Below are 20,986 nucleotides of genomic sequence, written 5' to 3' on the forward strand. Positions count from 1 at the left end.
CGACTAATTTGGTCTAGGCCTATATTACTTTTGTATTGCTTTTGTATATTAACATGCTTTAGACATATTTTATTTGTTATTTATACTAGTAGCCTATTGTGATGATTTTTCACGACCCAGATTTTTTGGTGCCCCCCCAAGCACTTGGTGCCCTACGCGCAGCGCGTGATGTGCGTGTGCGGAGCGCCGGCCCTGAATCTGAGAATTGGCTCTTCTGTTTATTCTAGATCACAATCAGACCATTTTGTTATTTGGAAACTCTGCGGCAGTCCAGTTTCAACATGACAATATTCTACTTGGAGAAATACAAGCAGATATTGGAAATGTAGAAATATCCAGCATTGTTCCTTTCCAGGTGAAGATATCAGGACGTCGTGTCTCAGTGATCAACATGATTGGCTTACATGAGACTGCACTTGACCTGGATCCCCTCACTGGTCAACTAGTGAGTGAAAATAAAATAATCTCCTTCATCTTTGTTGTGCGACTGGGTCAGCTAACAGATGCTGATAAGATGGGTATTGAGTGGCTTCAGAGAGTATTTGGTGACCGAGTTCTTCAGTTTGTGATGATTCTCTTCACCTATGAGAGCGAAGAAGAGTCTGACTCTATAATAGACGATCTGAAGGAAAACTCTGCTCTGGAGCGGCTGCTGAAGAAATGCGGTGGAAGATATCACACCTGCAGCAAGAACATGACCAAACAGTCAGAGATGAGAGACCTGATGAGCAGAGTTGAGCATCTGTTTATTGAGAATAACCAGCAGTGCTACACTAGAGAGATGTACAACACTGCGTTAAGAAAGAGAGAAGATGTGCAAGACAGGAACACAAGTGGTAAGAACACAGATTTGGTTTCATTGACATTATGTTGGCTTTCTGACATGTTTATTTGCCCCTGACTCTGACACTCCTATTCATGATTTACTTGTACTTGTAACAGGTAATCAGTCAAGCTGAGATTCAAGCTAAATGCAGATTTAAATTAAATAAAAACAATTGAATCAAAAACAAAGAAAACCAAAAACTTCCACAATCAATTAACAGACTTGACCAGACGAACATGTTACACAGTAAAAAGGCTTTAAAAACACAAAGGAACAAAATATACAGAAAACACCTGGAGATAATTAAACCAAAAAAGGCTACAACAAAAAAGAAACTGCTAGTATCATAGACTCAAATATGTTGGTGGTATGTTTTGTTAAATTGAGACTATAAGTCTAACTTAATGTTATACGCTGTGTAGCTCGGTCACTTGCAGGAAGCAGGAATCAAGCACTCTGCAGTACACTGCAGACAAAGAGAGAAACTATCTAGACAATTATTTGAAACACACCTGAACTGAACTAACACAATCAATTAGAAACCACAAAATTATCTTATCTATTTTAATATTTCTGTCACATTTTCTGTTCTGTCACAAGATCAAACCACAATTATTGAAAAGAGTATGGACTACACCTCGACAACAGAGACAAGAGAGAGACATGGGGTAAGTGTTGAGTTAGTGTACAGAATAGAACAGGAGCAGGGAGTTAGAAATAATTCCATGAATGTAGACATACAGCTTACAGAGTGTGGTTGCTTATTATCATTCCTTCCTTATGATAGTTTCCCTTGACCTTTTATGGTTTTGGAGTTATTTATATATTTACTGATGACTGTACTGCAAAGAGTCACATTTTCTCAGCAAAACTTTCAGATATTTTGCTTTTATAAAAACACTAACATATACATCTTAAATATATGGTTTTGCACATTTTATCTGTCATGTGCACTACTTTCCAAAGACAGCTAATCATGTGTACACAGTTTGCTAATGAGAATGAAGGTTTCTTTCCAACAGCTACTGGTTGTACTAAGATCCAACCCAGCAAGCAATTTTGCATTTAAAAGACGTCTAATAGCTGTCCAAACAAAGCCCTGACCTTTAGGCTTAAAGGAGGCAAAATTTGGGCTGTCATTGAAAATTTAATAGACATCTAAACAAACGCCCAAGAATAGACAAGTCATCAATTAGATAAATGTCAAAGAAATTAAACCAAACACCTTGTAATCACTGTTGACTTTGCTTACATGATGAAATATCATACATCTTGCAAGTTATTTTGGCAAAAAATGACATGTAACCAAATTCAAGGTTATTTTGGATAGAAGTGGGTTACTCATAGCCGGACTATATTGGGTCTATAGTTAACCTAGATGGTGAAATGACGGCTATTGCTTGATGGGTAAGGTTCATCCTTATTTCAGTTAATTGTAAATTGTTTTAAGCTAACTGCCTTGTGCTGTATATTTTTCAGGGAGAGAAGCGATCAATAGATGGTGCAAGATTGGATCAAAGAGGAAACGGAAAGGGGGATAAAGTAGAGCATCTATTTCACAGGCTTCATCTTGATAAAAAGCATCCCTTTCAACTAATAGCTGCAGATGTTCTTCAACTAACTAAACATTCATTAGAGTCTTGTGAGTCTTGTGCTGAGGAGGACCTGATTCAGACTTTCCTAAAAAAACTGCTGATGATGAACTACAGAGCAAGATACATTAAAACTATAGATTCACAGAATGACAGACAACAAATAAACAATGATTTATCTGACGATGAGGGTGATGCCGATTTATACAGCGAAATATCTCCGTTTCCTGATGAAACCAACAGAAAAGCTGCTATTCACCCGATGGATGTCCAGATGGCCGTGTTTCATTGTGCTGATGGTTTCCTAAAGCAGCTGATGGTGACTAAACTGTCTCAGTGTCAGTACGCTCTGCCTCTGCTTGTTCCTGATCCATTCACACAAGAGATTGAGTTTCCTCTCTGGACATTCAGACAAATCAACAAGAGCTGGAAGATGAGGAATACGCACAATGAAATCATCAGTAAAATCCAACCAGTCTGGAAGGCAGAAACATGCATGGTTTCTTTCTTTAGGTTTGGCTCATTGTCCTCATCCAAATCTCAGCTGATGAACAGTCTGATTAATGAGAAACACAACACATTCTTCCACAGGAACTGCACAGGCAGCAGCAACACCAGAGTACTGATGGATGGAGTGGTGGAGATCGCCTGGTACTGCCCATCTGGGAAAGACACAGATAATTTTACTCAATGTGTTGCGTTCTGTAATCTACACGGTGATGCAGGAGACCATGAGAAACAGCTGCAGATCCTCACTGAAATGGCCTCAGTCAATGTTGTTATCCTACCACGACTTGACAAGAATGACAAGAATGCAGTAAAGATCCAAAACCTGTACAAGGACAGAAAGCCACTCATTTGTCTTTGTACTGAGGATGAATATAGTCTAACTAAAATCAACAAAGGGAAATACAAAATTGGACTTAATAACAGAAACCAATCAGATGTATCTGAAGAACTCATACAAACTATAAATCAATGTCTCTCATCCTCATCGTCAGAACCATATTTTATTTTCAGGATTGAAGATGTGTCCAAACACTCGGGTATCAGAGTAGATGAGGATCATGACAATGACTGCAGGAGAGGGAAAGAAGCAGCACAGCACATGATGGGTTTACTGAAGGATAAAAATCTGACAAAAATTAAAGAATCATTTCTGCCCTGTCAGGGCGAACTGTGGCATCAGTGGTGTGAAAAGAACAAAGAACTACATCGATCTCAGGGGAATGAAACAGACATGGAAATAAAACAGAAACAAGAAATGAAGAAAATCCGTAAGCAGCAGCATGAGCTGAACATTGGTGAGTTCATGAATTTGTTTATTACAAAAATTAATTCACAATCTCCAAATGAGAAGACATTTTTTCTGAAATGGCTCGCAATCCTCCTGGATGAATATACCTCAGTTGACCTTTCTGCTCTACATTACAAGTATAATGAAAAATGGTCAAAAGTTAGAGCTGGGCAACAGATGAACAGTGAACACACAGAACTTGATAGCATATCAAAAGAACTTCAAGCTGCAACCTTTGGCTTGGAGCACATCCTGAGGGAGATCGGTCAGATCTATGAATCATGTAAATCAGTGAATAGTAACAAGGAAGGCCTGCCGTGTAATTTTACTTCTCTTCCGAGTCTTGCAGCAGACATGATGATCTCTGGATTTCCACTGGAGTTGATGGATGGAGATGCCGCTCATGTTCCTTTGGTCTGGGTTACTGCTGTTCTACATGAACTCATCAAGAAACTGGGAGACAAGAGAGTCTTTGTGCTGTCAGTTTTAGGGATTCAGAGCTCAGGGAAATCCACTATGCTGAACGCCATGTTTGGACTGCAGTTTGCTGTCAGCGCTGGCAGGTGCACCAGAGGAGCTTTCATGCAGCTGATCAGAGTGTCAGAGGAGATGAAGATGAAAGAACAGCTGAAGTTTGACTATATTCTGGTTGTTGATACTGAGGGGCTTCGTGCTCTAGAACTGTCTGGAAGGTCAACAAGACATCAAGACAATGAAATGGCCACATTTGTTGTTGGTCTTGGTAATATGACATTGATCAATATCTTTGGAGAAAGTCCATCCGAGCTGCAGGACATTCTTCAGATCGTTGTTCAGGCCTTCATGAGGATGAAGAAGGTCAGACTGAATCCCAGCTGCATGTTTGTCCATCAGAACGTTTCAGACATCACAGCTGGAGAGAAGAATATGGATGGAAGGAGACGGCTGCAGGAGACACTGGATGAGATGACAAAACTCGCTGCTAAAGATTAAGTCTATGTTGCAGAGTGTTTCAATGATATCATTACTTTTGATATACAGAAGGATGTGAAATATTTTGCACAGCTGTGGGAGGGCAGCCCACCGATGGCACCACCAAACCCATCATACTGTGAGAACATCCAAGAGCTAAAGACAACATTTTTTGACCATGCCTCAAAATCAGATGGGTTAGAGTTGACACAATTAAAAGTTCGTATTAATGATCTCTGGGAGGCTTTACTGAATGAACGATTTGTATTCAGCTTCAAAAATGCTCTAGAAATCGCAACATACCGAAAACTGGAGACAGAATACAGCAAGTGGTCTTGGAGTCTTCGCAGAACCATGCTGGAAATAGAGAACAAACTCTACAACAACATCGAAAATGAAACCATTAATGAGGTTTCAGAAAGTGATCTACAAGGAAAACTAAAAGTGAAAAGTGAAGAAGTAGAAAAATCAATGTCAGAATTCTTTGAGAAAGACAAAGATAAAGATATACTGATACAGTGGAAAGCATCATTTGACATCAAAATCAAAGAGCTTCAGGAAAACATTGGGAAAGAAACAATAAGGAAATTAAATGAGATTCTTCAGCAGCGAGATATGAAGAAAAAGATTGATGCTCAGAGGACACGTTACGAAAATACCCTCTTGGAAAAGAGCAAAGAACTCGCCTTAAAACTCAAAGACAAAGCCAATGATGAAACAATCCTGAAAAAAGAGTTTGGAAAGTTTTGGAAAGAGTGTGTCAAGAAGATTACCACAGAAACTCCTCCCATCAAAACCATTGATGTATTAAAAGACGTGAAACAATTCCTCAGTAACTATAAAAGTGTCCCTGTCAACACCTGGAAGAAGAGCAGGGATGTTTTCTCTGTGCAGCGTTATTCAGATTATATACAGTTAAAGAAATCAAGTGGAATTACAGGATTTGTTACAAATGCCTTCGGATCAGCTAATCAGAAGTTTCAGGTTGAAACCCAAATTAGAACCCTAGTCAATGAGATTGCTGAGCAAGCAGACAAAACAATCATGTTGTATAACATTGCAAAGATGGGCTACAACAAAACCTACATCCAAGAACTCGTAGAATATATCAAAGCCAGAGTAGAAGATTATGAGCAAGGCTCCAGGGACTTTGTGTTTACAAAGGAATTTTACATGGATTTGGTCATTTCCATCTCTAAGAGAGAAAACAAGGTAATCACTGACCAGCACAGAAAGTTCAGGGAAGCCAACGATCCTGTTTTCTACTTTGAAAAGAAGAGCAAAGAGTACTACAGTATTTTCCAGAAATACTGTCAAGGTGCAACATCAGCTGCCATTTTTGGTGAGATCATCTGTCAGAAACTGAAAGAGCCCATTCAAAAGAGTGTCTACAAAGACATTGCCAGAGATTTGACTAATGAAATTAAGATAAACTGTGAATCGTTAAATGGAAACAGATCTAAACTAGAAAAACACATCCTCAAGACTCTGGCAGAAGAGGAGGATTTTCACAAATACATTACCTACATTTACAGTCTCAAAGATCACTTCAAGAGTTTCATCAAAGATGAAGTCAATCGGTACATAACTGATAACTTCAAAGTCAGTGTTCGGCCCAAGATGAAGGAGAACATTGAACTCCTGCAACAGAAGATCATGGCAGCGGCTCACAGAGCGACTACACGGGTCAACACGACCAACAGAGATGTTCAGAAGTGGCTAAATTACTTCACACTGCAGCTTTCAGATGTGCTGATATTCTCTTTAAAGGACCTCAGTGGAGTGAGTCATGATGGTGTTGATGATTTCAATCTTCTAGAAGATGTGATAAGCAAAGAACTTGGTTCAGTATCATCTGAAATACAACATAAATTCAGCAAAGAGACATTTCCAGAAAATCTGGAACACAAGGACAGACCCGATGAGATTCTGACTGATCATCTCTGTCAGTGCTGCTGGGTTCAGTGTCCGTTCTGTGCAGCCACTTGCACTAACACTGTAGAAAACCATACTGAAGATCACAGTGTTCCTTTCCATCGGGTGGATGGACTCAGTGGATGTTGTTATGAGGAAACAGAGTGTCTCAGTGCAGATTTTTGCACAACATTAGTGAGAACTGGTAAAATGTTCTATACAGGTCAGTGGATTCCATGTAGAGAATACAGAAATGCAGGGCATGTTTATGCAGAGTGGAACATCACCCCTGACTTCTCTGAGCTGCCATACTGGAAGTGGTTTGTGTGCAGATTTCAGAAAGATCTGGAAGAATACTTTGAGAAAACATTCCACAGGTGGGATGACATTTCATACGGATGGAGCCAATACTCAAAAGAGCAAGCTATCGAGAGTTTGGATGATTACATCTAATGACAAATGAAAATGAGCCATGTGCAGGTCTCTAATTCATAGACCACAGTTTGAAATGAGTTTCTGAAATTTAGGCTTTTCTGTCTAGTATCTTCTGGGTTTTTTTCTTCCTATAAATTACATTCAATATGATACAGTAGAAAGTAGTTCAGAAATAGGTATGTTAGCTATTAAGCTATTATCAAGGATTAAACAAAAATATGAATGTTTGTTCATTTATAAGAGATTAAAAGTATTGTATTTTATGAGTGAATAAAATATAGGTGGGTGACTGTATCTAATATTGTGTTCCCGTATTTAGAGTATGGAAACTTCCTCAGGAAATTGATAAATATTAAGGGTGTACTGAGTATAACAGAAGCTAAGAACATTATTGAGTAAATGGTAACAAAACTAAAATAATAACATTTCGTGTCTGCATCGTGCACTGGGATATTTGAAAAGTTCAATGACTTGATAAAGTACCATCAGTGTATCTTCACTGAGAATTGTTCTAGAATGTAATTTGTTCACTGTTGTATATTCATTTATATGTGCAAATTAAAATAAATAAAATTAAATGATTGAATCAATGAAATTTAATTGTAATTTTTACACAATGTAGAAAATGTGTTGATTTGATGACTCTTATCGTGAAATTAGGCTTACACCATTTATCTTGTTTAACGGGGTGGTTGATTATGATTTCACTTTTCTAACTTCAAAGCGATCAAGTCCCTACCCTCTAGTAGAGGCCATGCGAGCAGGAGAACTGTAAAAACAGAATTTTTAACTCACTGCCTGCAGTGGCTCAGGGGTGGTCTCTGCAGTGCAGTAGCACCAGAGATAGGCCCAAAAGGATAAAGAGGGGCGCAGGGATGACCCTTGCTCTCTCAGGAACCTGATGATCAGAACGTGCTTCCCATGCTTCTGCAATGATGATCGTCATTTATTGAGGATGAAGGAACAGCCTACTCCAAGCCAACTTGCAGGAAAGAGAGCACTGAAATGACCAAACACTCTCAGGATCTCTTCACGGAGAGAAGACTCAATCAACGAATAGGTTCCACTTCTAATTTAGCGAAGCACAACTTTTTTTCTTAAAGGGGGTGCTTGCAGACGTGATGGTCACTACCACATAACCTTGTGGTAGCCACCTGAACCTCCCCGTCCAGTTTTTTGAACGTGGGTGCCATCATGCCCCGTCCTTGAAATGTATTCAGGGGAAGTCAGGAAGGCTGTCGAGGGAACTAGGTCTGGTTGGGCCAATAAGGGGCAACTATCAAGGCCTGTTCCACTCATGACTTAGCACAGTAGGTGCAAGCGATATGCGCGCACAAGACAGGAGCACTGCTCAACACTAGATGTGAAGCTCACTGAGCTTCAGGAGCATCTCTGCTCAACACCTAAGTGTGATAATTCACTGAGCTTCAGGAGCATTTCTGCTCAACACCTGAGTGTGATGAAATCACTGAACTTGAGCACCGCCAAGCGATAATGAATTGCATAGCCGCTTTCTTAGAAGGCTCACTAGGGAACGCTTTTCTGCGGGCCCCCGGGGTCAGCTGAGAGCCAGTGTCTGTCCAAGGGATGTCCGCTCAGACAGAAACACAACTGGCAAGTTGTGGAAGCCAAGCGGCTGCGTCTGCCATCTGCCCCAGGAGCCTCTGAAAAATGTTCAGTGGGACCCTTTCTTACTTCTAGCATTAGCCTAACACACTCTTCTTGAGCCCGTGGGCGAGATTACTCTCTCCAAGTTGACCTGAAGACCCAACTGGCTATGGAGCACTCGAAGTGTAGGACTTGTACTGATACTTCGTACGCTCGACGCAACGCTGTCGAACGCTGCAGGCCAACCTTGGGGATGGAGCATTTGAAAATGCATCTCTGTGTAGTAATTGAACTAGGGATGCACCGAATCCAGATTTGTGGGGTTCGGCCGAATACCGAATCCACTGGTTAAGATTCTGCCGAAACCGAATACCGAATCCTATTCTCATCCTCAGTCCATTAACACAGTAAACACATTAATGAAGTAAACAAAGTGGATTTTTCATTTTATTTTATTACTGTAAATAATAAACACTACTTTTACTTTTATAACTTAAAAAAAAAAAAAAAAAAAAAAAGAATAAGCAACATTATGCATTTGAACAGCGGCGATATTGTGTAGCCTGACCTTATGTAGCCCCGCCCCTTTTCAGCGCTGCGCTCGTTGTCTTTTGACTTCCGGTCTGTGTTTTCACAGCGATCTTGCATAGGTATGAATGAAATGCTCGTAAAAAAATTCCCGGTCGACATTTGTTAAGACATCTGCTTTACAATGCTTATGATAAACATTACAATGCTCATGATAACTTTTGTTAACTCTACAATAAGAAAATCCACTTCACCAGCTAATTACTCCTGGACAGCGATGCCATAGAAATATACAGAGCGACCGCAAAAACGGAAGTTCAAAGACAATATTCTAAAGATGACGGCGCCCACGTTTCTCTGGTGCTATTGTTTAGAGTCCTTGCCACCATGAGACAAATCGGCATTGCAAATTGAACATGTAGCTCGACTTGAATTGCCTTCTTTTGACTGAAAGTACTGCCAAACAACACTTTTTCTGCTCACGAGTACTAATTTCACTTTCTCACAGCCTACTGCATTCGAACGGTCCTCCTACAGTAACGAGTGGAAATAAGGTGTGGCCCCTTTAAGAACTCCGCGCTCCCTGTTGAACTGTCTGCAGTCCGTATTGTATGTGCCGTGCGCCTCGAACACATGCCCATGTATGCGGGTTATTTCTGTTTGATGCTCATTTTTATCTTATTTTGTTAAGTAACGCTGTGGACGGTAGAACGTGTGACAGACAGTTACACAAGTTCGATTGTGGAATAAAGTGCGAGTTGTGAGATGCCAATCGCCTCCATGAGTCTGTCTGGCCTCTGCAATAACTTTAGCTGTGAGCTATCCCTATTTTTCTTCCTGACACAACGCGTTACACTACAGGCTTGTTCGACTTGAACCGGCACTGCACAGACAGATCAGTTTATGACATCAAAGTACCGCGAGAGCAATTCAAAAGCATAAGGAGCCCGTCTGCTCTCTATTCGTTCACGCGGTACTTTGATGTCATTCACTGATCGGTGACTTCGACGTAGCGCGCGTAGTGCAAGCCTAGGGTTCGGTTCGGTGGAAAAAAATTCTGAGGTTCGGCAGAAACCGAACCCCGTTAAAAAGCCCAATATTCAGCCGAATCCGAATCCGAATCCTGGATTCGGTGCATCCCTAAATTGAACGCAGGCTTTCGAAAAAGGGCCCTTTTCAATTGACACAGTGCCAAGATGGCCATAACCCAACACATATCTAGGGTACAATGAAGTACGGGTTAAAAGAAACCGGTCTTCATATTGGCTGAGGAAGGGGCTACATCATGTCCTTAGCCAGTAGGACAACGATGTGCGCACACAGGACAGGAGCAGCGCTCAACACATAGGTGTGAAGAATATCACTGAGCCAGGGCGGAAGCAAAACGAAATGAATCACAAGCCAAGTCTGCTGGTCAACTCAGGGCCAAGTGGAGCGGTAGGAAGCACTTGAGGCTTACACACACCATACCAGGGGCCAAAGAGACCACAGACATACCCAAGGTGGGGCAGTGAGGTGGAGAACAGGGACCCAACTCGAGAGGCCCAGAGGTGGCCCGAAGGAGGGTCTGAGTGTGCAGTGCAGCACTTACCTGACTTCACTGAGCGGCAGGGGATGTGTGATAAGGCGGATGACCGGGTCCTCAAACCGCATCCAGGTGCCGGCAGGCGAACAAGAGGGAGGTGAAGGGTGCAAGGCTTTGCAGGGTCACACACCCTGCCAACTAGCCCTCTTGGGGCCCAGGAAGGGAGAAATTGCTCTTTATTTGAAAATGTGGGTATCGCTGGCTACCGCTTTTATGGGAACCAACGGCGGTACAACACACACACAAAAACAAAAACTTCACTCTGTCCTCTTACGAGTGAAAGGAGCGGCCGGTGACCATCTCCAAGAGCATTTCCTCCATCCCTGGGTGGCCCGCCTCAGGTTTAACGCTTTCGCTGTCGCTTGCCACCTGGCTTGGCAGTGCCTGAAGCGGGCGGGCGGGGCGCCACTTCTGCTGTGATGGTCCAGCGGGAGCAGAGGCGGCTGCAGGCGGGCCCCCGATTGCAGGGTGGAGGCAGCAGCAGGTCATCGGGGCAGGATGTGCCGGATGGCCTCCGTCTGCTTCTGGGCGGCCGAGAACTGCTGGGCAAAGTTCTCAACCGCGTCGCCGAACAGCCCAACCTGGGAAATGGGAGTCCAGGAATCGAACCTTGTCCGCTTCTTTCATGTCCGCCAGGATGAGCCAGTGATGCGCTCCTGGACCACCAGTGGACATCGCAAGACCTGCAACCTTCGTGCCCCGGAGGGCGAGGTCGGTTGCAGTGCGGAGCTCATCCGTGAGCTCACAGTCTGGGCTACCCTCATGCATGTTCATGAGTGCCTGGGCCTGGTGAACCTGAAGCAACGCCTAGCATGCAGAGAGGAAGCGGCTTGCCCACAGGCTTTGTAAGCCTTGCCCGTGAGAACGGACAAGAACTTACAGGCCTTAGTAGGGAGACGAGGATCCCCCTTCCATGAGGTAGCAGCCGCTGGACACAGCTGCATCGCAACAGACCGCTCCACTGGAGGGATAGCCTCATAACCTTTCACCACTCCCCCGTCAATGGTAGTGAGGAGAGAGGAGCTACTCAGGTGATTTCTGGAAGAGAAAGGTGCCACCCATGCCCTCGTCAACTCCTCATGCACTTCAGGAAATAAAGGTACCGGAGCGGCGTACACGGGGCTTTGCCGGGCGGATTACCCCTCACCGTAATCCTTAAGTCACCCAGCCCAGACCGCACTCCAGGTATTTTCTGGGAAGGTAACCCAGAAGAGACAGTAGAGCGGGGCCTGGGGATGGGGACTCCAGCTTCGCGAATGAAGGCTAGTCTCGACCTTAGCACAGAGACGGTCATATTCCCGCAATGAGAACATGACTCATCCACAAGAGCTGCTTCAGTGTGTTTTAAGCCCAGACACGTGATACAACTCCTGTGACCATCAGAGGGGGACAGAGCCCTACCGTACCCAGAAACGCACGGATGGAATGGCATCTTGAAAAAGACACAAAACTCACCCGTGTTGCTCTTTCAGAAATGGGACCCGTCACCAGTGCTGGAGCACACAGGGAATGACTGTGGCAACACTGAATTCAGCAAACTGAAAACAGTGAAGCACTCACTTTTCCGCCCTCAACCAGCCGTCAACACACACACAAACACGTAAATTTGCTTGCTGTTAAAACAGCAGTTGAGAGCCTAAAGCTCGCGATCACCACTGCACTCACGCTGTAGAACCACCAGCACCAGGAGAATCTTCCAAAAGAATACCGATCTGTTGGCGCTTCTCGAGCACAGGGACGAAGCAATAGCCCTTTGGCAAGCCTGGTCACTCCCCAAATTCTCGGAATCATATTCTCTCTTTACCGCAATGCCGAATGCCGTCTCCCTGGAACCACCTCCCATGGCTCAGGCTGCTGGCTCCGGAGGCGGATCAATACCCAACTCAGTACCTCTTACCTCTTATTATTCAGGGCTAATATTGCCGTAACCCACCTGTTAAACCCCCTCCTCTCCACATCGCTCGATGCCATCCTCCAAGCTGTTTCTCCCAGAACCCTCCAATCCTGTGAGCATGGAGGTGTTTCAAAGCATTCCACCCTTCATATCCTGATTTTTCAGTTGTATCCGACATAAAGGATCTGCGAATTAAACTGTGACCACAAACACCATTAACTTAAACGAATGAAATGCAATAATCAGCAATATGCGTTCACACAAATAACTTTTTATTTGAACGTTTCAATACGCTTTATTTGAATGTTTCCTTGATATAACATGACACTGAGTTGTTAGAAAAGAAATGAGTAGTGACATCATTGTGTGATGACGTAAGGAACAGATTAATCGGGTTTTTGAACCGGTTCATTGCAACGGACTGTATGAAAGAACCGGTTTGCGGAAATGAATTGGACTTTACCTCACTATTGCAGGTATCACAATTATGGCAAAGGGACGAGGCAGAGAGAAAGGATCTAAATGCATTCCCAAATTTAATGTCATGGACAAAAGTACAAAAATTCTAAAAACCAGGAAACCAGGGAATTAATCCAGACTAGGAAACAAGAACAAGATTCAAGGTACATGAAAGGCAAAGACCAGACCATCTGGGCTAACCCTGACTGAATATATAAATACATTCAAACAATGACTCACCAAACAAGACTGAAATCAGAGATAATTAATGGCAGGTGTAACTATTGACGGTAACCGAAAAACATAAAAAGTCCATACAAAATTTCAACATAAAAAGTCCATACAAAACAAAAGACACAGAACCAGGATTGTGACAGCAGGTTTCATCAGTTCAGTCTGTCCATTAAATGGCTTGCAACCATGAACGCCTGCGTTTACCTTCAAAGCGGGTGTTCCACTTCTATGTAAAAGCATTTTTTTTTCCCCCCTTTTTTTACTTTATTCTTATACATTTTAACAAATTACAACAACTAACTAAACATTCCTTGACAACCACAGTGGCCCAAATAAAATAAAAAAAAGAAAATACAAAAAATACATAAAACACTATATAGTAAAACGAAAAAAGAAGAGAGAAAAAATATATATATATGTTCCTCTTTTTTTATACAACAGGGAATAATTTAAAGTTGCACACCAATCAGTTCACCCTCAATGCCTCAATGTATATACTAATAGGTCTCCACCAGTGTATAAAAGTGTCCAGTTTCAGTTGGAGTTGGGCAGTCATGTTCCATTCTATAAATAGATATCAGTTTTTCTCTCCATTGACTCATTTTTGGTGGGTGTGGCTTCATCCAATAATTGTAATGGTTTTTCGGAGGACATGCAGAATATATCTCTGGTTTTGACTACAAAAGTCTTGGGGTATTCCTTCAAGCAAAAAATAAAAGGGAGGAAAAGGGAGATCTACATGCATAATTTTCATAATCTCATCCTTAACCCCTTGCCAAAATGTAAATAATTTTGGACATTCCCAAAATATGTGTGTGTGGTCTCCTATTTTCCAACATGACATCATGACTTAGCGTAAACATACACGCCACTTTCAATTCAAGTGGCGTGTTATCTATACGCATTTTGAAATATCCGCGTGTATGTCCACGCCGAAATCTTTTGCGTGTATGTCTACGCCATTAAATGTCCGAGTGATTCCGCGTGTATGTGTACGCCGTTAAATGTCCGAGCGAAACGAAGCAAAATCTATATCTACATCTGTGGAGCGATATTTCTTTTCCTAGGATGGTAGGAGAAGACTCATAAATGGTATTAACCCCAGTGACGGGTAGGTTTAGGGACGGGGTTGGGGTAGGTCATATATTTATATATGCATAATACAGTAATATAACGTTAAGTCAAAGGCGTTGATAAACACGCTGAAAAGCGATTATGCGTGTTGATAGCACGCCAAAAATGGAAATACGAATTGGCGTGTCATACATACGCCATTTCATGAGATCAGTCTGTATTTTCCCACACTCCCTCCAACATTTCTCTGCTTCTGGATTATCCACAAATTTTGATATCACCTGTGGTGTTCTAAAAAACCTGATTTTCGTTTTCCAGTCAAACTCTTTCCAGTTATGACTGTTGATGCCCTTATGACATCCTGTGCATATGTTTACCCAAGTCTCATCCTCTATATGATCATTCATTTCAAACTCCCACTTTGTCTTTATGAACGTATTATCTGTTGAATCAAGCAGTAATCTGCTGTATATGTGCGACATGTTTTTTATGTGTTGGGTGTCGTTTCTTTATAGCAATGAAATACTGTTCCACATTAGTTGGGGCTTTCTTAATTATTTACCTTTCCTTATGATTTGTAAAATAGTTTCTTATTTGTATATGAAAAAGGTTAAACAGCATTTATTTCTTTTTTTCAAATCCTCTGAGAATGACTCTAGATTCATTTAAAGCGGCCATGGCAGTTGCAGTCCATTAACTGTTGGACGTTCACAGTGATATAACAGTATCTAGTGTGAAGGTGATTTCCATGCATTAAAACACTTGTCAATCTCTAGGACATTAACGCAGAAAAAGCAATGCTGCTGTTTCCACTTGAGGTTTAGACAACTGTGAGAACTGAGATACACAAACACATAAAGGCATTGGAAAAACACTCGATTCACAGTTAAACCTCAACTCTAGACAAAGGTGACAGACTCTGTTTATCACTGGTTGTGAACTGACCAAACTGGAACATGTTTCTGGTTTTGGTTTGTGCTTCAGTTGAGTTTAACCACATGCTGTAGCCTGTATCTTTTTTTCTGAAAACAAGAAGTCATAAAAAATATAATAATATAATAAAATATTATTATAATAATGGTCCATTACTCATGCCAGGGCATTTTTAAAGAACAACTTTATTTTTTTGCATTTGATTTATTGTACACTACAATCCCATATTTACATTTTTATTTACATTATATTCTGACTGAACTAACAACTAAACATCAAAATGAATGAAAAACCCTTTATCAATGAATCTGACAATGATGCTTAATGTGTGATTGAGTTCATAAAGTCATTTTTTCCCAGCCAATAGAAACGTTCAATAGCCAAGACTTTAAGGTTTTTGCACATAAAGAAACTGACTTTATAATCAATTTTCAACTATTTTATTGGTGTAAAAGTAAAAAACAGCCTCAGTCTCTCTCCAATACTCCTGATATTACACTGTAAAACAATATAATCTTGACATGATGCACAATGTAAAGCACATGATATTTTATGAACATGTCTTATAGTCACACGTACAGTTGCTGCATTTGGATGCTGAATATTTTATGCAGCTCATAAACTCCCTCTCAGCATCCTGAAAACAATATTGAGAAAACAATATTAGCATTTCAGCTGCAGTTCAACCAGAATGAATCCAAACAAAAGGCTACTTTAGATTTTTGGAATAAAAGGTCATCAGCAATTTTACATGATTATCAAGACTTACACTCATTCATTTTAGTATTGATATGAATGATTTCATATAATGTACCTGACTGGTTTGGGTCCTGAGGCTGATACATAACTTTTGTCAGCAGTAAATCTGCATTATAAATGTTTTTTTCCAGCCATTCTGTTTTTCTAACTGCAAAAACTAAAAATGAAACAGTGAATTCAGATTCAAAATCCTTAAATTGTAACAGTATATATGGAGACACAAACAAAATAATAAAATATAGAAGCATCATCTTTATATTGTTACATAATGCACCACACACTAATATATTTCATTTCCTAATTTAGTTTTTCTTAAAGAACAGTCACTCACCGATCAGCACAATGAGGAGAAGCCCGTTCATCAGTCCAGATATGATGATAATAATCTGCCATTGTGTCTGATTCTGATCAATAAACTCCACCACTGTGTGATTGAGACACTCGGTCAGTTGAGTTGATTCTGGAAAGAAAGAAAAGAGTGAAGGAAGTAAATGACACATGTAAGCATCAATGTCTTGATCACTGAAGCAGTAAATGAACTCACCGGTGAAGTGCAGTCTGGTGCTGTTGCTGAGTTTTGGAGGTGTGCCTGTTTTCATACAGTAATAAACTCCTAATTCATCAGCGGTTACATTATTAATAACCAGACGGTGTTTAAAATGCACGGAATATTTCTTTCTGAATGCATTATTTAAGTATAAAGGTGATATTGGTGTTGGGAATGATCGTAGAATCACTGTTGGAGGATCTGGTGTTTTCAGTAAAATCCAATAAACCTCATTTTCATCAAGATCACAGTTTATGGTCACATTTGATCCCACATCAGTGAGTTGATCTGACACTGCAGCTCGACAACAGATTAATAGATCTATAAGATAAAACATGCATCACAATTTAGATAGCTTACTTAAAACTGTGAAGTCATATAAATAACACTTTATGAAACAGCTGCAAGATTAATAATCATATGTACACTGCCATTTAAAAGTTTTGGATAGATAAGATTTTTAATTTTTCTTAGAAGTCTCTTTTGCTCACCATGGCTGCAGTTATTTGATTAAAAATACACACAAAAAACAGCAATATATTGTTAAATATTATGACAATTTAAAATACTGTAACTGTTTTTTATTTGAACTATTTTAAGATATAATTTATTCCTGTGATCAAACCTGAATTTTCAGCATCATTACGCCAGTCTTCAGTGTCACATGATTCTTCAGAAATCATTCTAATATGATTTATAAATGTTGAAAACAGTTTTGTACAATGTTTTTTTAATGATTCTTTGATGAATAGAAAGTTCAAAAGAACAGCATTTATTTAAAATAGAATATTTTGTAACATCATAAATGTCTTTATGGTCACTTTTGATCAATTTAATTAATCCTTTATGAATAAAAGTATTGATTTACTTTATTTCATAAAAATAATATGTAAAAAAAAAAATGTTTAATGTTACAAAAGCTTTCTATTTCAGATAAATTCTGATCTTTTGAACTTTCTATTCATCAAAGAATTCTGAAATAAAAATGTAAATAACTGTTTTCAACATTGATAATAATGAGAAATGTTTCTTAAACATTAAATCAACATATTAGAATGATATGATTTCTGAAGGATCATGTGACACTGAAGACTGGAGTAATGATGCTGAAAATTCAGCTTTGATCACAGGAATAAATTACACTTTACTACTGTATATTTTCATGTAGAAAACAGCTGTTTTAAATTGTAATAATATTTCACAATATTAATGTTTTTTTCTTTTTATTAAATAAATCCTCCATTGGTGAGCATAAGATACTTTTTTTAAAACATAAAACATCTTACCGATCCAAACCTTTTGACTGGTAGTGTAAATCATGTAATAAACTCACAGAGCTGAAGCTGAATGATCTTCATGTTGTTGTCGTGATTAAAACACTTCAATATGAATCGGTTCCCTCCACACAGAAGTTCAGATGAAGTTTACTGCAGATCTGACGCAAAAACAGACACTAAAGTTTAGATCGAGATCGAGTTCTCTCAACATATAAATAATGTAAATGAGCAAATGATGAACGTGCTTATGAAAGTGTGATGGTTTCAGCGAACAGACAATTAGGCCTACATGAAAAAATAGAGAGAGTGAACGAGTGCGCCGTCCAGCGGTGAAACTGAGTGAAACACTTCCATTTACCGCCTCTAGAGGACAGCAGAGCAACTGCAGGGTCTCCTTCAATGCTGCTTTACTGACCCATAGACACTGGTGCTAAACTTTATTTTGTAGTATTTCAAAAAAATTATATTCTTTACATTTTAAAATTGCACTTTGTCAGAAAAAATATCAAGCTTGGAAGAATTATTTTCAAAATGATTTCAGGACTGTAAAATGACTAAATACCTGTAGCTAATCATGATTTCAGCTCTGACTTCCCCTCTCGTCTGTGTGGTCGAGGTTTGTGTTTCCTCACAGTACGAGATGTTTGAATGATCATAGCAGATATTATTCATCTGGATCAGATCATGAAGATCATACAGCTGCAGATCTGTGAGTTTCTCATGTCACATTTGATTGAGTCAGTTTTCTTTTGATTTTATATCTTAATAAATGTGTTTTTCTTTCTGTCATAGATCTGTTCATGTTGTATCAAGCCACAGAGAGTCTAACACACATACCAGTAACTTTAGGATCTGATGTGATAATAACCTGTGATCTTGATATAGATGAGATTTACTGGTACAAACTGAAATTACCGGATCCTCCAGTGTTGATCTTACGCACTTTCAGCAGCAAAACTGAAGGAGGTAAATATGAAAACAGCATCTCTAAACACAAATACTCAGTGAAAACTAACAGTTGTCTGTTCATCAAGAATATCACCATTGATGAATTAGGAGTTTATTATTGTGTGAAAACTAGTGAACCTCTAAAATTCAACAACGGCACCAAAATCTACATCAGCGGTAAGTTATTTTCTAACTTTGATGTTCAATGTTGTCATTTAAAATGACTGATTTCCATTACACGAGAGTAGATGTTAAAAACTTCATGCTGATTTGTACTCGGCTTTCGCCAAGATAAGCAAAACTAAGACGTAGCTTTACAGTAAACTACTCCATCCATTTACGCTTCTTTCCATATGGTGGTGTGACTCCCCTTCTGTCCGGCGTTAACGTCTGCAGTGTACTTGGTGCGTCAGCACACGCGACGGCTGCAACTACAGTGTGGTCTCCCCAGTGGACCAGCACGACAACCGTCTGGATTGAGCCGAGTAGGGGACATCTCTAGGGTCTTCAAGTGGGCACCTTCCGTCCTCAGTGTTTCGTCGACTAGCCCACGACACCTCAAGAGGGCTCGACAGTGACTCTGGCGTCCCAGAGTCACCCCCCTCCGTCCCCCACTCAACTCAGCCCAGCTTACTGACCTCTACATCCCTCCTGCTGCTGAGACCTAGCCACAACCTCACAATCTCTCTGCAACCCGACCATACGCGCCAACCCGTTGACTAAGGCTATCGAGCCCCACTGGTGCGTTAATATGCAGTTTCAGTGGACAACGGTTCCGTATGGCATACCACCTACCGCAAAACACAATATCTGTCCAACCACCCGTCATTCACGCAATATCCACAGGAACGTATACAAATAAACCAACAGACTTCTACGAAACCGTAGCGTGGCGGCCTGTACACAGCCAGCTAGAATCTTTCCGTCTCAACCACAGCCAGTTGCTGCTCCTTTCTGCTGCTTCAGATAAGTTCTTTACTGTGCGACGCAACTCTTGGCCGCTGAATCCGACGTCTCTGAGTTTTAACTCCTACGGTGGCCAATGTAGTCCAAGATTAACATGGCTTCCAGTTCGACCTCGTCCATGAGTGTTCCTTCAAGTGATGAGGTTATTTTAGAAAACTATTATAATTTGCAGTAATTTAATTTGTCAGGTAACATATAGGTTATTTATATGACATTCGACACGGTGCCATCGAGTGTTAAAACGCGAAAGGCGAAGCTTGAATTAACGGGTATGTCCCTCTTTGGCTAATGTACTTTCAAGATGGAGGGGCAACATGGCGACCGACATTAGAACCCCTTACCCGTATGTATTTTCAATGGCATATTATACACTCACGAGAATACTTTATTACTTGAACGAAGTAAATATACATTAATGAGCACATATATTTTTGAAAGAACTAAGTGTTTTTAGCTAAGAATAAACTAAAAAAGTTACACAATGTAGCTTTAAGTGTAAAATACCGAACTTGTCCTTTAATATCACATCTTTTGTTGGTCTTACACTATATAATAATCTCCCCATGTTTGATTCGTAACTTTGTTTAATGAGTCTGCTCTTTCAGGTTTGGTGAAGATATGCTTAAACTCAACATGTAAAGAAAGTAACAGTGGAGACGTGAATGAGACGCAGGTGAGAACAGACATTTAATACATAGAAACAGTAATTTACCATCATCACACCTTCACTGCTGTGTTTAATCACAAGCATGGGTTAGTACTTCAGATCATGTGAAAATAATCTATAATTACAATGATGCTGCATGTGCTAATTATAGTTTAACATTAATATCTTGTCTCTCTCCTCTGTTCTCCTTCAGTTTGCTGAAAGCGTGTTGCTGAAGCGTCTCAGTGGAAGCAGGTTTTGTCAGACCGAGTGCAGCTTCTCTCAGTCAATAACAGATGGAGGAGGATTTACAGAACAATCTCATAAATCTCAATGATTTATGAGCAACACTTCAGATCTAAATAATGTTAGTAAATGTAATTTTATTTGTGCTTTGAAAACATGTTGGCTTGAACAAATTACTTGCATTTGAGGTGAAGAAAACCGAGAACTGAAAAATAAAGTGGTTTTAGAAACTGCAGTTGAAGGCTAAACCGCCACTCTAGACAAAGG

At 40.3% G+C, this 20,986-nt stretch overlaps 1 pseudogene; it reads left to right on the plus strand.

Annotated features, from left to right (window-relative positions):
* LOC130094638 (interferon-induced very large GTPase 1-like) overlaps positions 1-7,601 on the plus strand; it is a 32,993-nt pseudogene extending 25,392 nt beyond the window's left edge.
* The last annotated feature ends 13,385 nt before the right edge of the window (positions 7,602-20,986 follow it).

The sequence above is a fragment of the Rhinichthys klamathensis genome, unplaced genomic scaffold (genome assembly GCF_029890125.1).
Source record: "Rhinichthys klamathensis goyatoka isolate OS25496 unplaced genomic scaffold, OSU_Roscu_1.1 h1tg000009l_1, whole genome shotgun sequence".
Lineage (NCBI taxonomy): Eukaryota > Metazoa > Chordata > Actinopteri > Cypriniformes > Leuciscidae > Rhinichthys > Rhinichthys klamathensis.